The sequence below is a fragment of the Strigops habroptila genome, chromosome 3, assembly GCF_004027225.2.
Source record: "Strigops habroptila isolate Jane chromosome 3, bStrHab1.2.pri, whole genome shotgun sequence".
NCBI lineage: Eukaryota > Metazoa > Chordata > Aves > Psittaciformes > Psittacidae > Strigops > Strigops habroptila.
The window spans coordinates 80,673,177-80,693,403 of NC_044279.2; the positions used below are offsets into that span (position 1 = coordinate 80,673,177).

Genomic DNA, 20,227 nt, shown 5'->3' on the forward strand with positions numbered 1-20,227 from the left:
TGTTAAATCACAGCCCATGTTCACAGTGCATGTCCCACTCTAATTGTAAGTGCTTGGCTGTTCTGCCTGCGGAGCAACCTTGGTCTCAAGTAACACAACTAAGAAAGAAGGAACATGATTAGTAGGAACATAACTATGTGAGGAATTTTGCTATGTATTGCAAAAAAACTGCTGTGGCAAACGTTGGAGTTGACTGTCTTGACTGTCAGAACATTATTCCTGTTTTGCAGTCCTGGCCTTCTATGTTGCAGGACCTGTATCCTCACATGTTACATGATTAGGTTGTACATGTTGCTGCTTTCTCCCTAGAGCAAGCTGGCTGTGCTCCTGGAGTATGGAAGCCACTTTACTTGCAGAGAAAGTAAACCTGTAGTTGCATGAATGGATCAGCAGTGGGCTGATAATGGTTCCCAGTGTTTAGTGGGTGAATTAACAATTGTAACGTCCTTTTAATGTGGATCTCAGCTTATTATTTCTCAGAATTTTAAAAAGCAAACATTAATCCCACTCAGGTCTTCCATAATGTATTGTGCTGCTATCACGGTCTGTAGGCAGGCAGTTCTGGATTCACAGCACTCATCTCTGCCCCTTTCACTGATGGTGCCTATTCCGTTGCTGTTTGCTGAGTGGTTGTCCTCTGTGTTGGTCACTTTGCCATTGGGCTTTACAGCTATTAGCTGTGCAGTGGGATATTTAAAAAGGCAGCTGGGTCTCACCCGCACTCTTTTAAGGAGTGAGTTCTCTCTCAGAGGAAGTTCCCCTTCCCTCAAAGATAAGTTTGTCTCTGCTATCAAGTTTCAGTGGTGACTTGTGTATCTGTGGTTTTTATTTTAGTCACTTTCTCCTCTGGCCTTGTCATATGTCTGCTCTATGCATTTTTCGTATTTGTGATCTTGTTTGTTGTTGATCTGTGCCACTGGTATTTCTGAGGGCTTTCAGTATAAGTACCTGGGTTTTGCACACCATTCTGGTGAGCTTTAGAACTCCTTCTGTACAGCATTTGACAAACCACCATCTTAACGTGGAAAGTAGACATGAAGGAACATGTCCCTGGTATTTACCCCCCGTTAAAGACAAGTCATATTTTATAAATATATTTATAAATAAATGTGTTGGTATTTTCATCACTGCAAATACAGCCTGCTGTTGGGATTGATTCTGGTAACTATGAAGTGGTTGGCTTTTCTTCACTTGTCATGTTTTCTCCTTAACTGTATAATAGGATTCTAAGTACCTCTGGGTTTTTTTGGTTTAGGGAACATTTTTCCCAAAATGTCATTGTGCGTGAGGATAAAGTGTAAAGTGATGTTGTTTTGAATGTCCCTTCTTTGTTCATGAGGTTGATTCATATAACTTCCTAATAATGTTATGTGTTCCTCCCTACTTTCCTTTAGTATCTAAGACCAACCTGTTGAATGATTCTGCTGCCTCAGAGTATTTTCATGATTACTTGCTCCTTCCATAAAGGGAGCAACCTATTATTGTTAATTATTTCCTTAAATACTTACCATTTTTCATGGTGGTGTTCACTAGGACTTGTGTTCTAGCACCCACATGAGCAACAGTGTATGCAGAAAGTGAAATTTTTTCTTTCTTCTTTTTTCCTTTTTCATCTTTATTTTTTCTTTTTTTTTATTTTTCATGTTATTTCTTTTTTCATCCTATTTCTTCTTTTTTATACTTTTTTCCTTTTTTATCCTCTTTTTACTTTTTAATTCTTTCTAATATTTCCTTTTTTCTCCCTTTTTTTCTTTTCCTTTTTTCTTTTTTCTTTTTTCTTTTTTTTTTTTTCCTCCTTCTTCCTTCTTCTTCCTCTTCTTTCTAATTTTTTTTCCTCTATGACTTTTTTCTGGTATTTTATATATGGAGTCTTTCAGTCTAAGGCGGTGAGGTCCTTTCCAGCCTCCCCTATAAAACATAAGGATCTGCCTTACTGTTTCCTTTTAAATTTAAGTGCTTGTTCATTCCCCTCCCCTCCTGCCTTCTCGCCTTCCCTGTTTCCCACTGGTATCTAAGGATGCAGTGCTCCTGGTGTTTGATATGTTTGGTCTTACACTTTCTATTTGAGCAGAGTTTCCTGTCATGGGATAGTTACAGGCTGCATTCCTGTGCTGGAAATAGATGCTTTCTGCATAACCTGCTTCCTTATACCATCTAAAGCCTCTGGTAAAGCACTGTCTCCACTGCTATAGATAGAGCAGCATGGGAATCATCGAAAGCTGAGAAAGGTGACAGCGAGAATGTAAAAGCTGGCTAGGTTTCTAAGAGGTGGAAGTTCAGAGGGTCTGTTGGTTGTGATATACCTTCACTGTACTATTATTTTTATTTAAGCTAAAGGAGAGAACCTGTCTTTTTCTTATTAGATATAGACATAGAAAAAAAACCAAACCAAATACCTTAGGAGGCATAGAATGACTTGATATACAAGCATTTGTAATCTCTTCATTCTTCTCTGTGACCTTAATAGGAAGTTATTCAGCATGTGCAGCTTTTGGTTTTGCCAAAAGTTATCTTCTCAGGAACAAAGCAGCAAATCCCCAAAAATCGCAGCATGTATTCTGATGATCATCAGCTGGCTGTTAAACTGTTGTTTTCTTCCTCATTGGAAAAAAGGAACTTACAGGGTTAATAAAAAAAAAGAAAAAAAGTTACTCATTATTTCAGGATCCTATAATATTAGGCAAGGACTGTTCTGTAAGCAGTAGTTTCTATAGTTCCAAATTAATTTTTGCCTGTGATTCTGTCAGCTGTAGTTTTTGCTGGTGGTTAAAAATGACTGCAGCTGGCTTTGGGAAATGGACTTTTCTCATATGGTGTTTGCTTCTCATCTTTAAAACAGCGCTTCCTTTGTCTCTTATGATTTCAGCTCTTTGCTGCAGAGACAGGTTCAAGTGACAGGGTCCAGTTGTTGGAGGCAACGCTTCTTGAATCATGACAAGCCTAGATTCAGCATCCTGCTCCTGCGAGAGGTTTCAGGCGTGAGCCTTGGCAGTTGACTTGGCATCTCTTTACTATCCATGAAATGGGATAATAGGCATGTACTGCTGCACAAGAACATCCTCAGGGTACATCTTCAAGAATGGATACATATAAGCTGTGTATATATCTTTTGAGTGCACTGCTTTTGAAGCTGACCTTAAATTGGGATTGCTGTGATCCAGCCCTGCCCTCCTTTTCCCTTAAGCATGTTTTCCGCTGCCAGCTAGTACCTTGAGGAGCTGCCCTGGCCAGACTGATGGTGCTTTTTTTCATAGTGGTAGTTTGTGGTCAGCTCAGCTTCTTGAAATGTCTTACTGAATAGATACAAATGCCAGCACCTGGGAGGGGTGGGGTGCTGCAGGGGCAGTGGAGAGATCAGGACAACTCAGGAGTTTGGATTTGCAATGGCTTTAAGTAGTCAAAACCCTGCAACCTAGAAAGAGATTGCAGTGTTAGTGATGAAATAACGATGTTGAATAAACATCTATATACAGAGCAGTACAAAGACACATTGCTCTCCACAGACTTGGTGTGCAGGTCACCCTGGCTTGAAAGCTGTTACAGAATAGTATCTTAAAGTAAAATTCTTAGTTTTCCCTAGTCTCTTCTAAGCACGTTGGGAAATTTTCAACCTCCACCACAATCTACATTCCACTTAGTCCTAGTATTTCTTGCTCTTGAATGTACCTCCCTGTGCTGAGTCTTCATATTGTTCTTAATATGTAGGAGGATACTTTCCCTCTCTCTTTCTTTTCCAAGATGCTACAAGTGCAAGGCTCCCCCCCTCTGAAAAAAAAAAAAAGGCTGGGTGGAATTGAAAATTAGCACGTTTGATTTGCCTTGGTCTGCAGTGTGCAGGGTATGAGATACTGTAGCAAGTGTGTTAATAATGCAGTGTTTCACTGAAGAGTAAATATCTCTTAAAGACATCTCATAAGGAACAAATCACTGGGAAAGGTAACTTTTTGCTGGCGAGCAGCCCTGCAGAGAAGGACCTGTGGATGCTAGTTGACAGCAGGCTCAATCAATGTGAGGCAGCAGTGTGCCCTGGCAGCCAAGAGGGCAAACCACATCCTGGAGTGCATCAAACACAGCATAACCAGCCAGTCAAAAGAGGTAATCATCCTGCTATATTTAGCGTTGGTACAGCCTCACTGAAGAGTATTGTATGCAGTTCTGGGGCCCATGACTTAGGAAGCATGTGAAGGGCCTTGAATGTGCCCAGAGGAGGGCATCAAGACTGGTGGAAGGGCTGGAAGGCGCATCCTGTGCAGAGCAGCTAAGGGCTCTGGGTTTGTCTAGTTTGGAGAAAAGGAGGATGAGAGGCAACCTCAATGCCCTCTAGAGCTTCCTGAGGAAGGGAAGTGGAGCGGGCGGTGCTGGTCTCATCTCCGTGGTACCCAGTGACAGGATGCATGGATATGGTTCAAATCTGTGTCAGGGGAGGTTCAGACTTGACATTAGGAAACATTTCTTTAACAAGAGGGTGGTCAAACACTGGAACAAGCTTTCTAGAGTGGTGGCTGATGCCCCAGGGCTGTCAGTGTTTAAGAAGCATTTGAACAATGCCCTTAATAATTTGCTTTAACTTTCGGTCAGCCCTGAAGTGGTCAGGAAGCTGGACTAGATGATTTTTGTTGGTCTCTTCCTCTTTTGCTTTATTTATTATTTTCTGTCGCCACAGGAATCATTGGTCTGTGCCATGTACCAGAAGACTATTAGCCTTGGTGGGTTTCTTTCTTTTGGTTTGTGACAGAGTGTGCATGTGAAAAAACAGACCATCTTCACTCATTTCTCTACCTTCCATGTTCCCTGCAATATATCCAGTACTGAGAAATCTCTTTCCTGATCTAGTGTAAACAGCAGCAACAGAAAGTGTTTAAAAGCTCAACCAACGTAGAGCTTTATCTTTAGGCTTTAAGCATACATATGAGAAGGTCTTCCTCCTTTTCTGCATGTATTTACCTCTTCCTGGCTTAGTAAAATCTGAACCTTCTGAACTGACTAAACTCCTACAGCTGCTTGCTCCTGTCCTTTCCTCCCTTTTGTGCTGCTTTTCCTCAGGCATAACAATAGTGTTTGCATCCTACATCTTTGCTTTTTTTCTCTTGTATGTATTTGCATTTCTAGGAAATTCTAGGTCTGAATTTCCATCTATTTTCTCTTACCTGGCCTGTTTGTTGCAGCTTTTCTCTCTGTTGCTCTGCTTACCATCTCTTTCCACCTTTAAGACTTGCACATCAGCTTTTCCTCACTGCATACTGATGATCTTGTCTGCAGCTTACCTGTCTTCAGTTTCTCTAACACTAGGGTAAAAATAGGAGACTTTGGTCAAATGTCTCCTCCTCCATGTGTTAGCCACTTCAATAAACTGCTTTTCACTTTGCTCAGTTGTTGCTTGATGGGCAACTGGTTCAAAGCATACACATGCTTATTCAGATAAAGTGCACATTTTATAATTTGGTTTATTGAAAACGAGCTTCACTGAGTGTATCAGTTCAAAGATTGAATTTTCTGTGTGAGTAGAAATCCTTTGCGTAGGGTGCAAGGACAGTCAATATTAAAATCTACCACTATGAGAAAACCTGGAAAAGTGAGATTGAGAAACTACAGTCAGATGTCTTATAATAGCGACGGGGAAGTGATTATTTCTGTTTCCTGCTGCTTAGTATTTGTGAGGCCACATCGGGAATGCTGTGCCAAGTGCTGGGCCTCCAAATACAAGGAAGATACTGACAAATAAATCAGGTAAAGGGCCACAAGTTGATTTTTAAGGGTCTGGAGCACATGCTGTTTACAAGGCCTAGGTAACTGGATTCATTAGACAGGCTGATTTAGAACAGGCTGGTTTACATAGTCTTATTTTACTTTTACTTTACTTTTACTTTAGGGGGTGGTAAAGGAGACGAAGTCAGGTTCTTCTCAGAGATGCACAGGAAGGACAAGAGGCAGTGGTCATGGTCGGTGCCTGATTAAGTCCCCAATGGGAGGGGAGGAAAAATTCTTCCCTGGGAGTGTTGGTGTGGGAAGAGGTTACTCTTAAGAAGCTGTGGAATAACCAACCTGGGAAGTTTTCCAAATTCATCTGGACAAGGTCTTCAGTAATACGATATTGCTTTGAAGTTAGTCCTGCTCTGACCATGGGGTTGGACTAGGTGATCTTGAGGTCCCTTCCAACCTGAATTATTCAGTGAATACAAAGAGTATTACTTACTGCTTTCTTGTAGCACAACACTGAATGTTAAAATTTCTTCAAATATTAAAGAGGATTAAGGGAATGTGTGAAAAATAGGTTGGGTTTTTTTTTATCTTCCTTACTGCTGAGTTTGAATAGTTTGTGTTTAGCAAACCTTTTTGCCACTACTGTGTGATGATTATTTTAGCAAGATGGTAGCTAAAATAAAATGTCAGTGTGAGTGAAGAGTGGCAACTGTAGTGTTGACCTTCAAAAGAAAGGCAAGATTTTCTGAGCAATTACTGTCCTGAAAGTGTAACTGGTAGTAAAATAATGGACCTGGTATTAAAAGAGGATGCAAAACTAAGATTCTGTAGGCTGACAGGATTGTAAGCTGTTACAACATGAGTTCATAAAAAAAAAAATTAAATCTTGACAGACAATGTAATTGCTTTGTTTGATAGAATTGTAAAATTAATCGTTTTAGGGAATGAAGAGGGAAGTAGGTATATGTTTACTTTCTAATATGAAGATTAATTGAAATTGGTTTGGATAGGAAGGAAGAGTATCAGGTGTATTAAAAGTTGGGTTAAAGATAATAAACAAAAGCTGGTTATCAACAGCAGTGCAATGGTTATACAGGTTGGGAGTTAGGTTGCTGTTGTGTAACTTTTCTGTTAATGGTATGACAGAAGAAAAGTGAAAATAATGAGCTTTGAAAATAAACTGGGAATTGTGAACCTTGGAGCAGGAAAATAAGGGAGCAGTGGGTTTAGATACAGAAAGAGAAAATAAAATGAGATTAAACTTAGAGAACTGTTAAATCAGGAGCATGTATGCTACCTGGAGCATATATCCTGAACAGAAGTGGGGAGAGAGGTGTTCAAAGAGACATGACAATTTGTGGTGCTGAAGATGGCAGTTAGGATCATAGAACCCCTTTTGAGGGGGGATCTTGGTCTTGCCCCTGCCACTGGGCAAGGCTACCTTAAACCCCTTGCCCATGGCATTGGGCTTGAACAACAGAGTACACTGTTTGCAGAAATTCCTTAGAATAGACTTTATCCTATCTGCATGAGTCAGTACACTCTATAAGAGCATTTCGGAGTTATTGGGGTGGCCTGTTGGTAAAATTTGTCGTCTGGAAGTGCCTGTCTTGATAGAAGGAGATTGGCTTGAAAAAGACTGATGGGAAATTATTGCACCTGGAACTGCTCAGATAATGACTTTTTCCACCCAGGTGTGGGAGTATAGGGCTTAATGTCACATTTTATGGTGGAAGGTATGTGAGGAAAAGCACACGCAGCTAAAAATGTGTTTTGGTGGTAGGTCTTCTGAACTCCACTTCTTAATTACTGTCCTTGGTATGTGTCTTTTGTGTACCATTTTCAAAAAGCATTGTGCAACCTATTCAACCCTGTGACTTCACATTTGCAAGGGCTTACTTTTTTCCAGTAAGAATTATGTGCACCTGCTAAAAACAGGTCTGTATAATGCCAAAGCTTAACCTTAACTGATTATTTTTTGTATTGCAGCCTTGTCTTTGAAACTGCAATGAGGATATGACTAAAGAACTGTAAAACACGAAGCAGAAAATGATCCTTGGCTCAGAGTTTATTATAACTTTTGTGGTACCCCTGAAATTCTTTATGAACATTCACAACCTCCCTTGGCCCTCGAGCATGCAGAGTGGTTCAGTTCTACCATGCTGTGTGCAAGCTGAGAGCTGATATTGGGCTACACAAATTATTCTCATGTACGTGAAAGGATGTAATATGTTCGTTTGGTGTCATTGCATAAAAGATCATAGTTTGGAGGGGAAAAAAAAAAAAAGGCTATGTGATAGCGAACCTTACCTTCCTAACCCAAACAGATTTTTTGGCCTCAAATTGGTTTAATTATTTATTTAGATATAGTTAAGGATAAGGACAATCCATAGCCAGTGGTGGCAGTTTTTGTTTTGTTTTTAATTCTCTGCCTACTGAGAGAGGTGTTAGCACAATTAAGATTCAGGTAAGGGTGTTTTTTACACTTGCAGGAGGGATTTTGGGGCTAATTTGCTGGTTAAATTAGAGATTCCAGGGCTTTTGGGGAGGTAAGTTTCAATCGGAACATAAGCCCATGGAGAGATGCTTATATGAGGAATGTACTCAATGAGGACTCACAGTTGCCAGTCTGTGATGGACTCTTGAAAAATTGTTAGCTGGTTGAATTAGAGAGATAAGCATACACAACTGGATCTTAGTATGACTTTAGCTTTATATATAAACTAAAAAGCTTGCACTATCACTAGTACTTTCTGTCTTCAGTTTCATCTTAGTGTTTTTCTTACGTTCTGGATGGCTTGGTGCTGTTAAGGTGTAATGTATTGTTTTGTTTTCTTACTTGGTTTTGTGCATTTGTAGAACATAACAGTTGTAGCAAAAAAAAAAAAAAACCCAAACCAACAAACAAAACCAACCAAACAAAAAAACCCTCAAAAAACCCTCTTCTGAGTGTTGTTGAGCATTGCCTGCAAACTGCAAAAGCTGTGTGTGGAATGATGAAAACTTTGGAGTATTTTGGGATCCTTTTTCTAATGATTACGTGAGGGCAGCCTTTAAAGTGAGCTTCTACTTCATCTCCTCCTGGCCGTGCTGCTTTGATTATTGCATTTGCATTGACTGCTGCTCAGCTGACAATGTCAATCAAACTCCCTCTAATGTCTTTAGCGAAACACTGTCTCAGCTTCAGAGGCCTGCCTCTCATATAAGGCATGTAATTTCTCCTGCTTGCTATTATGATTCCAGGGACACCTGTGCCTAGTCGTAAGAATCAGGTTGAGTTGTTTGCAAAAAAGAAAAATGTATTTACTTAATCCTGATTGATAGGCATAAAATAAAAATGATCTTCATTGATACATGAAGGTTCTGCTGCCCAGTCAAGTCATGGCCCCTTTATGGTGGGAGTCCATAAATTTCCATGTAGAATGCTCTGCACTGGAAAAGAGACCCAGGGCCATTTTGCACTTACCTAAGGTTTGTAAGTGCAGCTGTCAAACTACCATGACCTGACTGGTGAATATTCACTTTCTGTCACTGTTGGTGATGTGTACTTGAGGTTACTCTGCATGCTGTAGAGGTGAAGATATAACCACCCAGCTCCAATTCTTTTATCATTTAAAATTCTGCCAAAAGCAGAACGATTGAGGTCTGATTTTGTTTTGGACTTCTATGGTTGACCTCATTACAGGCTTCTCACTGCCTTCCCCACATTCTACCCACCCAGACTCCAAGATCTCCTCTACATCCCTCTCACAGGGCCATGCAGGATAAGAGCACAGCATGCAGACTGCAAGCCCAGTGTAATGTGCCTGCCCATTCTTCGCACAGGCTCCGGTTCAGTTTTGCAAACTGTTCCATCTTGCTGCTATTGATACCCCGAACACATGCTGCTGTGTGTTGGGTTTCCAGGACTCATATGGCACCGTGCCTGGCCCCTTCCCTTCCCTCAGGTTTCACTGAAGCTGATAGTCTGGTTGCATAAATCTTATTTCTATAGAAATCCAGAGTAATTTGGGGAAGAAGGAGTGGTGAGAAGCCATTGCTGTTGCCATGTTGCAAATTCCTGCATAGCAAAGAGTTAGATTTTTTTTGTTTGGTTGGTTTTTGTTCAGGAAGCGTGGAGGCAGTGAGGCCACCAGGATAAACTGTAATTGACCACTGAATGACTTAGGGTTATCGCTGGCTGTGTATCTTTTAGAGCTTGAAAAGGAAGCTCAGCTAATTTTCTGCATGTTCATCCCCTTCTTTGACTCTTGTAACAGCTTTAAGTGTGCACTTAATCTGTGCTGACATGTTGAAATGAGACTTTTAAACATCTCAGGAAGACCTGATCCTGTCAGGAACAGAAGAATTGCTCATTTTTTATTTTTTTTTTCCATCTATAAGAACTATGCCATGGGTTTTTATTTTGGACTGTAGCGAGTTGTTTTTCCTCTGAGGCAGTGCTAGTTTAACATAGAATATGATTACTTGCTGTGGGAAGAAACTCTGTTGTCAACCTGCATGGCTACCCAAATCAGCCTTGAAAAGATAAATCATGTCAGAGTTTGAAAGTCTGTTTGATTTTGTAAAAATGAAAGGCATGTACAGCACTCTAAAGGTATGTGCATAATATTCTTTAACTTGATAATCAAAATTGTGTTTTATAGTCATGTGAATACTGGAAGTTTGGAGGTTAAAAAGATTTCAATTCTTTCAGGAATTCCCTCCAAATAGCTCTGCAGCATTATTAGCACCCAAAGAACAAACCCATGTTTGTTTGTTTTCTTCATATTTTGTCTTCTTTCTAGTATAGCACAGTAAAAGATACAACAAAACACTGGAGAGGACGTGTTTTCATATGCTTATGCTTGCCATTAGAGGAGCTTGTGACAAAGAAGTTAGAGACAATGTGAATAATAATCCTTTAAAATCCCAAGGAAAATAACACACCATGTATGTCTGTTACAGAATGAAACATCTGGGCAGGCTAAGCCTAGTGACAAGACTGTCTGTAACTGTTAAGGGCTCTAACAATAAAGCAGTCATTTGGGGATGTGGCCAGATGTAGCACCGTTTTGCTTGGTAAATTGCCATTTTCCTTTGAAAGTAGTCGTTTACTCAGTATTTTAATTAAAAGTTTTAGTAATCAGATCAATAAACATTATTCATATGTTCTTTTAGCACTTAAGGTGTCAAGAGCTGCTAAAGTCAGACTCCTGTCCAAAACATTTTATTCACCCTTATTACAGTAGCATCTGAGATGCCTTCAACTAAGCTTTGAGTGAGAAAAAGGATTTTTCTACCTTCTTCTCCTACCCTTTATTCTCCCTCCCCTGTTCTCCACTGATTGTTTTTTGTGCCAAGTTTCATGGACTTTGCTTTCTTCCTCACTGGGGCTATAAAAAGAAAACAGTATTATAGGAAAGCTGTAGTGAGGGAGATTCTACCATCTCTCTAAGCAATCTATTCCAGTGTTTAATTGTTCTCCCACCAAAGGCTTTTTTTCCCCTTGTATTCAGAACAAATTTTCCCTTGAGCAACTTATTTCTGTTGCTTTTCCTGTCAACATGCATCCTTGTGAACAAAGTACCACCATCCTCTGTAACTGCCTTTTAGTTATTGGAAGACATTGATTAGCTTTCCGGAAAATGAGTCTTTTAGCTGTTAGGCAGCACATCTGTCCTGACCATAGTGTCTTCCTAAATACCTAATATTAACGTTTTATGAGCTGAAAGTTTTATTTCAAAATAGCACGTGCCATCTCTTGAGGGTATCTTCATTTGGAATTCTGTCCCTAAGCATCTCTCTTTTCTATAATAGAAGTCAATGCTTTAAGATTTGCCAGTGTTGAGAAATGTGCATCAATAATGTGTTTTGACTTTTCATTTCGAAGGGTCCCTAGTTGCTTTAAAAATGTGGTTTACAGATTGTGCATAAGAGCTACTGGTGACCAGCCTATGACATCTGAAAGGGAATCTGGTTGACAGAACTTCGCAGCAATAACCTAGTCGTGTTCCATGTCAGGCCTTGAGTAGTCTGGGGTTTTTTTAACTACTTGAGAATGCAGGACACTGTTTAGAAATCTGTTCTGGATTCTTTGGCTCTTCAGTATTTGTTCTTTATATTAACATAAAAATAACTCTATCTTAAATACGAAGGATGTTTAAAATGTATGAAGATAGTTCTGTGATGGACATTTTGAAGGCTCTGGTGCCTGGGAACAATTTGTTTGGGAACAATTCATAGGAAAGAATTCATTACTCCCCCCTTCCCACCTATATCTTGGTAATGATGTAGTCTTTTAGACTCAGAGATCATCGAGATTTGAGAGCGACTGTATAAACGTAGCAGGTAGGGACAAAACTGAGACATCTGTATAAATGGACCTAAAAGTGCTACAGAATAGCAACAGGCAGTCTTTGGGAGGCACTAAACTGGAATAATGTTCATTGAAATGATGAAGACGCTTTCTTAGTCTTTTTTGCAGCATAATACATAAACCTGGCATCAAATTACAGGACAGGGGCGAAGCATCATTCTGTTTGGAAAAATATTCTATGTAGAAAGAGAAACTGTTCCTTCCAGTTCATCAGCTCTGTTTCCTTTGTATGTTTAGAGATCCATAACTCCTGAGTCTTTTGACTAATCGTTTATTGCTTTTTGTTTCCTTCAAACGTACTGAGTTCCAGTGGTACAGCTGTTAGGGAGTGAGAAGAGGTTTCGTCTTTATTTTCAGTCTCAGGCTAAATTGCTCACAGTAGTTAAAATTTCTGAACCTTTGTTTTCAGTGTAAGAGGCAGAAGGCATTCAAGTAGATTTAAAATAAGAAAACACAGGGAACTGAGCTGACTTAATTTAGCAATCCTTGGAATGCAAGAAACATGGGATTTTAGAGTGTAGTTTACGCGTCAGGTTTTGCTTGTAATAATCTTTAAAGCTATATATTTGAGTATATTCGAAGCATTTCTTCAAAAAAGACAAACATACAGAATCTTTTCATTATTGTATCTTCCAAATTATCTTGCTTTGGCTTGCAGTAGAAGGTAGTAACCCCATTACTATAAAAGTATTTAATATAATACTTTCCATGCTATTGGAATGAAACACTATTAGTGTTTAGATGTACTATACAGGAGTGTCCTGTAATAAAATCAATGGCACAGAAGGAGGTGGGGGAGGAAAACACTGAGATATGGTCAATTTAGAAAAGTTGGGTTTCAGATATGGGACAGGATGATGAGTTTATAAAACTCTCCTGAAAAGTGTCTGGGTGGCTTGAGAGAATTTTATATTTCTTCTGGCCAGATGCTTGGTGGAAGAGGGACTAGTGTGACATAAGACATGAGCATATTGGAAAAATATGCTCATAGAAGGAGAACCTGTAGGGCTGGATAAAATCCAGAAAGCGAAGTATCTTTCATGTTAGAGGCACCGATGTCCAAATCTGTATAGATCTGAGATTAGAGGGTTAAAACAGCAGCAAAAGCAAACAAAACTTTACCACATGGGTTGTGTTATTGCAGATTTACTATTAACTTGTTCTTCTGGAAGGAAGAAGTCTGAAAAGCCTTTTCAGTAAAATTAGGTTAGGTTTGAAATTAGTCCAGATTTTAGGACGTTTAGGAGAGAACAGAGGAAGATCATATACGTATTCTTGCTATGGGCATCAAATTTGACTCCTACAAGACATATTTGGGCCAAAGCTAGCACTGTCTACCCTTATGTGGTATTGCATTTTGGAAGCCTTTAGTTTAGTTCATGTTGTTTAAAAACCCATCCAGATACAGACCATTTACTAAGCATTTATGGCTATGCATTTGATAGATTCTTCTGAACCAATCTGCAGAGCATAGCATGAAGCATCACGTTGGTTGCTTCTGAAACAAAATGCCAGCATCCCAATTAATTTGTAAATGGAAAATATCTGCCTGTGATGAATTAACAAAGCGCTGCTTCTGAAGGCCAATTGATACTACATACTGTAACCACCGCATACTTATTACACGCTTAAGTAGATCAGAGCAGATTGAATGACACAAGTAGTTCTCCCCTCCAAAAACCGCTTTTTTGTCTGTGTCTGTCAGATGCCACTATGAAGAATTTTTGCAAGGTTCTTAGTTTCTGGCTGCTGATCAGGGGTGTCTTGGCTTTCTCATCTCTCAGAGACACTGATGGTATGAATAAACTTTTTCAAAACTCAAGTGAATGTGGGCTTGGCTTTTGGGAAAGAGTCAAACATGCTTGCATCCATTCTTTACACCCCATATTAGGCTCTGAATGCCTGGTATTGCAGCTAGCATGCAAGATTCTTACCAAGCGTAAATGAGTCCTCCTTAATGTGGATAAGGTCATAAAACTATGTTTTGCTGTTATACTTTTGCGTTTACAAAAACTTATACTGTAGAAAGTTAAGTAGCTCCCACCGTAAATGAGGTATTTGAACTGCTGCATGGGTTTTTGTGACTTGACAGACAGGGTCACGTCAAACTGTACTCTGATTCTTTTTCCTTTCCTTTCTTCCTTTGTCATTTTAAATCTCTCACACCCTTGTAATAGGAGCTGACACCGAACACAAAGCTCATGAATAGCAGCACCATTACGCAAACCTGCTGGATTATAGTACGAGATTTACCTTGGTTTCATTTTTACACCCATTCTTGTATCTCATGAAGAATAGATGAGAACCATTTAGCCTCATTCTTGTGAGATGAGCAAGGTGGCTAACGTGTCTGCCTCCTCTTGGGATTTATATCTGATGCTGTTGTTGTTGGCAAAGCAAAAAGCATTAATTGCATGACTGCTATGTTACAGGCACATCCAATTTTAAATGCTGAAGTTGGTCATATCCCACATTGTTACTACACAACATGCAAGAAGCTTTACTGTGAGGACAGATAGGCTTTATTGCAAGGGTAGATGCTCAGATAGGATTGTTTTTAGAAATCCAAAGAGCTTCAAGGCAGGAAGGGGCCTGTAGTCTTTGCTTTGGCTAGATGTGGAAGTTTGTTGGAAGCCGTAGAAGAGTCCAGGCCAAACCAGCAGGATAAAATGTGGCTGTTATGCAGTGGTCTGATCAGAACTTGAGAAGTGCTGTTAATGGCAGTTCGCGTACATTTGAGCTCTCTTGAATCATTCAAAAACTGTTTCTCATGAACTCAGGAATGTGTCCCTTGAAAGACAAAAGGAGGTATGTGTGGGGAATTGTTAGGCAATGTAGCTTGTTACCACAGTTGGTAGACCACAGTTAGGGAGGTCGGGAGTAGGCTGGGGACTGAATGGCTGTAGAGGCCAGATTCCACCCTTGCTGCCAGACATTTCTGCCCTGGGTCACGCTGGGGGCCCAGTGGAAGAGAACCTTGCACTGTGGCTTGAACTCAGCCTACTCTGCTGACGTTGTTCAGCTGTGAAGCTACTGGCTCTGGGCAGGTACTTAATCCATTTGGCAGTTTGACTCTCCTTTATGAAAGCTGTTTCTTTTTGACCTGGAGGTGGAATCTGGGATTAGGTTTTGCTTGGAAATGCTCCTGGTAAAGAGCCATTTGATAAATCTCACTTCTCTGAGGTGTTGGCTCTCCAGTAAGGCAATCGGTCTCTTTCAGTGATGTCTTAGATTGGAGGCTGGGCTGGTGGTGAATTAATGAAGAAGGGAGCCTAAAATAATGGTGTAAGTTTGCTGTCCATTGTAGGCTTCTGGGTTTCTGCCAGCCCTGACATCGTGGTTTTAAATGTCCTCATTCATGGAGTCACACCTGTTTATGCTCAAGTGCCAAAAAAATGAATATTTTAGCAATGAAGGAATTCACTCAATTGTGAAAGGAATGTGCCTAGAAGTGTTCCCTCATGACATAACTGAGCAGGTTTCAGAGATGTATGCTGTCTGTTAGAAATGAATGCTCACATCATTCTCTTGCTTCTTTCTTCTCATGGAACCATTTAAAAGGGTGGCGGGTTTTTGGTTGGTTTTTTTTTCTTAAGTTTAATAGTTCTGCTAATACATAGACATCAGCTGTCAGTTAATTCAGAACAGCAGACTGCTGATGAAAAACAGCCTCTTTAGACCAGAGGTTACAGAATATCCATCTGATTTTGTTCAAGGGACTGGTACACATTGGATATAGTTAGAAGAGCTGTTGTATTAATGAAGTCTTTCTACACCATCTGAGAAGAAGGGATGCCATCTTTCACGATAGGCAAAAACCTTCTGCTATTTGCTAGCTGTCTTTAATTTGTAGTCAATATGGAAGATGTAAAAATCTAAACTGTCATTTAAAGTATGAGTAGAAGAGAAGCACTCATGTACCTTTCCTCTGCAAAACATAGGTGGTAAATAAGAACTCCTCACACTTCCTCACCCCTGCTCTTTTTTTTTTTTAGTTTTTAATTCTTAAAGCATGGTTTTGGATATCTGATTTGTAATGTTTCATCCCATGGGGATATCAGGGATATGATGTCGATGCCTTCCTGGCCATGGTTGGCAGCTTTCTACTCCCTTGATCTTTTGTTTTCTCTGTGTGTGTAGTAAAAAGCACTTCTCTAAATGTGCTTTTTTTGTGTACTGGGAGGGGACAGCAGTCGGTACTGCACATTTATTTTCATCATTAATTGCTAAGGCTTAGTTTGGCTTATGTTAGCCACTTTACAAGGAGTCCCTGACTTAGAGATGGGCTATTGACAATTTTACAAGTAACCAATATTAACTTCATGCTGCTGTAGTGAGAAAACTCCCTTTCCTTCTACAGGTACAATTTTAAACCACAAGGGTTTTCCTGTTAGGCTCTAAAATGTTAAACTTTTGAGAGACTATGTTTTGGATCTGAAATAGAAAAGCAGAATAGGAATGAAGAAGAAAGGTCTGCTGAATCTGAATGCCTTCACTTTCATAAAGGTAAGGTATTGATAGGAACATCTGGTCACATGCTGTTCTCTTGCCCCTCGCATTTTCTATTTTCTCCCACCTGCTAGTGGGAGAATTGGCAAGATAGTTTTTGGACTTTTAAAAAATGTCAAACACAGTTATTCTATTCTAAGCCAGCTATTAATGTCCTGTTTTCTGTCTGTAGACTGTTGTGTGGGTTGACTTGATCTCCGTATGTACCATGCCAAGCACAAAAAGACTCGACTTCTAGGGCTTTTCAAGTTTCTGGATTTTTGTTCTTAAAGTTGAAAATATCAAAGGATTTCTCTTTTTTATAAAGTTATGTTTTTCTGTTGCTTTGGAAACTTGGGCATTCTTTCTGCTCAGTCTTAGGGCCCCTGAAGGACAACTGGTATGAAGGTGTGATATAATCACAATTTCGTAGCTTTTGGACACCATACTGCACTTTGACCCTCATCTTCCATGTCTCTTGTGCATTAGCATATCATGTAGTCATCTGCATCTGATTACAGTGGATTAAGGTCCCTGACATGGTTTATAACTAATTCCTTTGTACAATTCCAAGACAGAATCTCATTCTGTCTCTGGTGTGTAATCATAAGTGAGAATTCTCAGCCACATATGCACTGCAAATGATTTTTAATGGAAATCCGAGGGACTAAATGACTCCCACAGTGGGAAGTCTTATATAGAACAGGATCTTTTTTTCTTGATAATCCATTCAGTAAAGACCCGTATTGGAAGGATAAACTGTTCTTACTGGTATATGTAAGTATAAACTAGTAAGAATTGAGGCTATTAAAAGAGATTTTACCTTTTTTTTTAACTTCTTTGCCTTGGAAGGGCAAGGAGCATTACTCATCAGAGGTTACTGTGACCTTAGACTAGTGCCATTGTGTCAGAGGAAACAGATTAATTCATTTCTTTTCCAGTAACCGTTTCAAGAAAGATAATTTTTCTGTGAGAATTCAGGCCTGATGAAGGTGGGTGTTGGGTCGAGGTGGCTAGACACTCAACTCCTATGTTTGTAAGAACAGATCCTTTCCCCATAGATCTCAGGGGTGCTCCATCACGTTTCCTGCATCCTGGAGTGTTGTCCCACTCCTGTCTCTCTGCCAGACCTCCTTTTCTTCAGTCATGCCAATGCTAGGTGGAGTCCCAGAGTGTGGAGCCCAGGCACTAAGACCCATCTGAGTGTCTCTTTTTTCCTTCCAATTTACACTTTCCTTCCAACTTATGCACACTTACCTGACCCAGGTCCTTTTACGGGGCATCTGGAGGTGGCTTTCTTCTTCAGGTGGAACTGAGGGTCAGATGATGCTCACTGTATGCTCTTAGTCCTGCTACTTGGTGAAGAGAGAGGGCATAAGCTAGTCTCTGTCTTCTCTCACAAAACATTAGAAGAGAATACTAGTCAGATCTCAGGCACCAGCAGTAAGTCTGTTAATGAATCCATTCTCCCCCTCCATCGTCTATGTCCATCAATTGCTCAAGCAAATGGTGGTTTTCTCAAGGTATTTGAAATGGCTGTTATTCACACTAATAGGGAAACTATGCATTTTTCTCTTCTCTAAACAATTGTTAGTGATTCTTTCTAGTATTTGTAACAAGCAAGGTATTCATATATGCTTTAAATAGCACAGGAAGCTATGATCAGTGATTGGAGACTCCAAAACTGAAGTTACAATAGCTCTGTCTGTTTCTAATGGAAGGCTTTTCCTGGTGAAAATTGAGTGTGTCAGAGGTAAAATATAGCTTGGGATATTTGGTTCTGAAAAACTCATCTACCATACAAAGTTGTCCGTGAAACCAATCTTATTTCTGTCCAATCCCATGATGGGCAGAATGCTTTGGATTTACAAGATGCAAGCTGGGAGCTTGGAAGGCCCCGGTATGTGGGTTAGAACCCTAAGAGCACCCAGGTTTTTGGTTACAAATCCTGGAGCTGTGGGAGCCCTAGGAACTCCACGTATTTTGACTTGCTGGAGTGTAAGGTCTTCGTTGCAGAACCACAAGCATGAAAGTCCTGAGAACTCCATGGTTTCGTCTCTTATGTGATATTAATTTCAGTTTGATTTTTTTGACATTCTTTTCTCTTTAAGCTATTCCAAAATCAGTTGTGTGGGTTTTTTTTTTAAATCTGAGTTTTCATCTGTATACAACTGTATGCCAGAGTTATAAGCTATTCTTTGCAACTCTTGTTCCATATCTCCTTCTTCTGATGGCCTTCCAGGATTTGGAGCAGTGACTGGAAAGATATAGTCACTGAGTTTATAGTCAGCAGTCTCGGTTCTTTGTCTGATTAGTGTACCCTGAGGAAGGTTTGTATAATTGAGTTCTTGGTTAATATCATTCAAAAGAAAAGAATGAGTTTAAGAACCATGTCCCTTGAACACTTAATAGTGTATGCATTTCTTTGGCTCTCTGCAGGGCTCAGTATTGTTCTGAACTCATGTGGCAGGGTTACTAAAACTCATGATTTCTGAAAACAATTAGTTTGAGAATGGCCTCAGCTAGTATACTGAGGCCATGTAAGGCACAGATTCAGTTTGCTTCTCTGCCAGCAATTTCATATTCATCCTCAGCAAATGTCTTGGTCTTCAAGTTCCCCGTATTTAAAACGGTAACAGTAGCACTATCCTACATAATAGAAACTGGAAGGTAAAATATATAATAAGTTGTAAAATGGCTCGTATATTGTAGTGATTGGAGTTTTTATTTTCCTTTTTTAAAAAACTCTTACAGTTTCATATTTCACGTTCAGGAATCATAGGGGAACATAAAAAAGCGTAAGGTATTTTTGCTCAGCCTTCAGTGTTTCTTCCTGTTCTTGCCTGCTGTAGTCCTTCTCCCTCTTACTGAATCAGCAAGATCATTTAAGGGGAATGTCTTGTAAAATGGTTTGGAACATTTACAAGGGGAAAAATAAGCATAATTTTTATATACTACTGAAATACATTTTATATCTGTATTATGTCTGTATAAATACATGGTTATAAATATGTGTATAAACTTGGTCAGGTTTTGCTCTGTCTTGCAGCATGATTCCCACAAGCTAGTTGTGCAAAAACAGCTGAACAGGGCAGAAACAAGCAGAGGGGTTCAGGAGCACTGTTGCTGGGCATAATCGGCACTGAAGTTCTGCTGAGCTAAAACTGAGGGCTAGGAAAAATATTAAATATTTTGTGACTTCCAATAAAAAATGAAGTTGTTGGGATCTGTATTTTGAGGACTATGGTGTACTGTTCCCAGAAGGGAACCAAGGAAATCAGTTTTGGTAGGAGAACCAGCCTATATGTTTGGGCCTTATTACTAATACCCTTCCTTTCCATTTTTCTGCTACACCCATTGTGACGTCCATTTTCATACCTGGTATCTGAAAGCGGCCTAAATTCTTGTCCTTAATACTTCGCTGAGCCTTTCAGATGTGATGGGCTGATGTTCATTGCCTTGTCCCAGGCATTTGTGTGTGGGACTGGAATGATTTTCTTGATGTGGATACATCTTTCAGATACAAAATTCTGTGATTCAGTAATCAAAGATTAATGAAGTATAGAGTAAGGTTTTGAATGTTTTCCATACCCTAATCACTTAACAGGTGAGATCTGTAGTGAACCAAAATGCTTTTGTTCTTGTGCTGAGGTTTCACTGTCAAGTAGGACCACTGTAAGG

General features: G+C 39.8%; 1 protein-coding gene across 8 annotated transcripts in view; it reads left to right on the forward strand.

Annotated features, from left to right (window-relative positions):
• Window positions 1–20,227, forward strand: part of TSPAN9 (tetraspanin 9) — a 167,655-nt gene that overhangs the window by 48,140 nt on the left and 99,288 nt on the right. The window contains exon 1 of one of the 8 annotated variants that reach the window (XM_030479537.1): window positions 10,102–10,297. The exons of 5 other annotated variants lie outside the window; for them this stretch is intronic. The gene's annotated coding sequence lies outside the window, so the exon portion shown is untranslated. Of the gene's footprint in view, window positions 1–10,101; window positions 10,298–16,545; window positions 16,565–20,227 lie in introns of those variants that run through there. 2 more of the 8 variants (XM_030479541.1, XM_030479543.1) reach the window with 2 other exon arrangements.